The sequence below is a fragment of the Cynara cardunculus genome (genome assembly GCF_001531365.2).
Source record: "Cynara cardunculus var. scolymus isolate 2C chromosome LG 17, CcrdV1, whole genome shotgun sequence".
In the NCBI taxonomy this organism is placed as follows: Eukaryota; Viridiplantae; Streptophyta; class Magnoliopsida; order Asterales; family Asteraceae; genus Cynara; species Cynara cardunculus.
Genome location: NC_037544.1, coordinates 32,204,420 through 32,208,064, shown reverse-complemented (window position 1 = coordinate 32,208,064; position 3,645 = coordinate 32,204,420). Strand labels below are relative to the sequence as shown.

The window sequence follows — 3,645 nt, the reverse complement described above, 5'->3', positions numbered from 1 at the left end:
GATCATTCTCGTTGGGTCCGATGCATGACCCGCATCACCATGTCCTAGGCACATATGAAAGGTTACTGGCCTCAGCGTGCGCAACCAATCGTGCTTCGAACAAGGATCAATAGGCTGCCCTTGCCACCGTGCATGACCCACATCACCATGTCCTCGGCATCGGTCACTGGCACGGGCCTGTGCAACCAATCATGCTTCGGTTGAGGTTAATTCAATTCTCGCTTTCATAAATTGCAATTATGATTCCTGTTTCTTTATATCCAATGTTGATTTTAATGAAAATTAAATGGCAAATGTAGTAATTCAATATGCCACTGAGTTTGGAAGGACCAAGACGGGGACGGGGACGGCCCAGAACAAATCAAACTGGGCCAGAAAATGCATCAAATGCCCCACCAACCCAGCCAATCGATCCTAACATTACGGCAACGATCCACCAAATTATGTCTGAAATGCTACCAATTTGGTAGCACAAACTGTAGAAACACTCCGTCAATCTAACGAGGGTCAAGACCCAAACCTTGTGAACCAACCATCAGAGACTCAAGGTCAAGGAACCGACACTGGGGGTAATTCCCAAGAGATTCATCTACGGCTTGAATGATTTCACAAACAGAAACCTCGAGTTTTTATTTCGGCAGCTACTCCAGTCGATGCCGAAGATTGGATCATACATTTGGAAAAGATATTTCGAGTTTTGGGTTGCCCAGATCATATCTGTGTTGAATTGGCTATATATAAATTGGAAGGTGATGCCTACCGTTGGTGGCACGCGTGGAAACAGGCCCATACTAGGGTGGTTGATATTGGGTCTCTAACTTCAGAAGAATTCAAGGAGCTCTTTTATCAGCAGTATTTCTCCAATTTTGACAAAGATGCGTATGGTCGAGAATATGCTACTATTCGTCAGCAAGATGATGAGTCTATCTCCGACTATATGGCCAGATTTCTGTGTTTGGCTAGTTATGCGGGTATCATTGCGGGTACTGCATCACATCAAACTAAAAAAAATTCAAATGGTCACTTAATGGAAAGTACAGATCAAAGTTGATCAACCAAAATTTTACTACAGTTGCTCAGGTTCTGACGCCGCACGAAATATAGAAAGGGAACGACTCGACACCATTCAGTTCAAGGGTGATAAAGATAAAAAGCGAAAGCATGACGGGTCATCGGGAAGTTTCAACAAGTTTAAGTCAGGCAATTCAGATAAAAGGAGATTTGGTGGTAGCAAATTTTTAGGGTCATCTCAGAGTATTACAAGTTCAAATCCTTCAGTCATGACTCCTCCAACTGTTTGCAAAGAATGTAATCTACCACACCGACCGGGTCCGTGCCTTCGGATGACCAGTTCATGTTTTAATTGTGGTCAGCGAGGTCATCTGGCTAGAAATTGTAAAGTGGGTCAAGCGGCTAAAGCTTTAGGGACAAGTCAGTCGAAAGACAAGGGAAAGCAGTCCACCGTCGGAGGTCGAGTATTCGCATTATCAGCAGACAAACCCACTACTGGTATGGTCTCTGGTCATCTCCTTATTGATGATATGAGTATATATGTTTTATTCGATACAGGGGCAACTCATTCTATAGTTGCAGAGCATCTTGAAAGTAATCTTAGACAGTATGAACAGTCACTTGAGTTTCCCTTGCTTATCTCTACCCCTATGGGGAGCTCTGTCTATATTATTGCACAATACAAATACTGTCCTTTATTTATTGCAAATCGAATTCGGAAAATCACCCTCCTTCCAATGAAGATGAACCATTTTGATATAATTGTTGGTATGGATTGGTTATCCGAACATCGAGCTGTGATTGATTGCGATTCAAAGCAAGTGATATTTGGTGATAAAGTCAATCCAAAATCTGTATTCTAGGGTGTCTCGTCTAAACCTGGAACCCGAGTTATATCGGTTGTCCAAGCTAAAGCTTTGATTTGGCAAAGTTGTGAAGGCTTCTTAGCTGCACCTCAAGATCCGGGTGAGATACAACTTAAACCTGAATATATTCATATTGTTAATGAGTTCCTAGATGTTTTTCTAGATGAACTTCGCGGTGTTGCCCCGGAATGCGAAGTTCAATTTTCTATTGACTTAATTCCAGGAGCTGCCCCAATTTCAAAGGCTCCATATCGTATGGCTCCTTCAGAAATAAAAGAGCTTAAAGTGCAAATTGAAGATCTGTTGAGCAAAGGTTTTATCCGTCCCAGTGTATCTCCATGGAGTGCTCCTGTTCTCTTTGTTAAGAAGAAAGACGGTTCCATGAGACTCTGTATTGATTATAGGGAGCTGAACCGTGTTACCATTCGAAATAAATATTCCTTACCCCGTATTGACGACCTATTCGATCAGTTACAAGGTGCTTGTTATTTTTCTAAGATCGATTTAAGGTCGGGATATCATCAGTTACGAATTCGAGAACAAGATATCCCAAAGACTGCTTTTCGTACCCGTTACGGTCACTTTGAATTTGTTGTCATGCCGTTTGGATTAACAAACGCTCTTGCAGTCTTCATGGACCTAATGAATCGTATCTTCAAGGATTACCTCGATGAGTTCATTATTGTTTTTATTGATGACATCCTGGTATATTCTAAAACAAAAGAGGATCACGAAAACCATTTGCGGATAGCCTTGAGAACTGTTCGAGACAAAAGCTTGTACGCAAAATTCTCTAAATGCGAGTTTTGGCTCGACCAAGTGATTTTCTTGGGGCATGTCATCTCCGCGGAAGGTGTTCAAGTCGACCCTGCTAAAGTAAAGGCCATCACTAATTGGCCACGACCAACTAATGTTTCGGAGGTTCGTGGATTTCTAGGTCTAGCAGGATATTACAGACGATTTGTTGAAGGCTTCTCGAGAATTTCCCTTCAGTTGACTCGACTCCTTCGAAAAAGGGTTAAATTTGAATGGGGCAATGATCAATAATGCAGTTTTGAAGAACTCAAGCACAGATTGGTACCAGCTCCAATCTTAGCCTTACCATCTAAGTCAGGAGGTTTTCAAGTCTATAGTGATGCCTCTTGTAACGCCCCAACCCACACATTGCATGTAATACATATTTCATACCAAAGAAATACATATTCATATACATTCGGGTCCACTAGTACAAGAAATCTACAATGACCAAACACAAGGTCCAAAAATTCCAAATACAATCTTGTACTAATCACTAGAGCTATGCATCAAAAGCAAATGTTCACCCAAAATGCATGTAAGAAAAACACTAAATCTTTTCCTTTCCTTTACCTTCCACACCTCCTGCAATACACATTTTAAAATCACAAAACGAGGGTTAGACTATAAAGTCTAGTGAGATACCCTATTCATGTTATTACAGGGTGAAGGATCACCAAAACCTTTACAAAATCAAGAATTCATATAGATAATACCAAAATACCAAGTCATTTCTCAATTTTAAGCTATCACTTAGCTTATTCAAATCTCATATCTTTTGAACCAATCAGGTTCCATATAATGCCACTTTTTAAACCTTTTTCTCAATAACGAGGTTTAACAAAGTTTCAGGCAAAACAAATCTTTTCTCCACAATGACATCCAATCTATGATTACCAAATAAGAACCTTGATCCTAAATCCTTAAATCACAAAGAAATAAAGATTCCAGATCTAGGTAGTCTCAAAGGATA

At 40.5% G+C, this 3,645-nt stretch overlaps 1 pseudogene; it reads left to right on the top strand.

Annotated features, from left to right (window-relative positions):
• Positions 1-54: 54 nt before the first annotated feature.
• LOC112499992 overlaps positions 55-3,645 on the top strand; it is a 9,727-nt pseudogene continuing 6,136 nt past the window's right edge.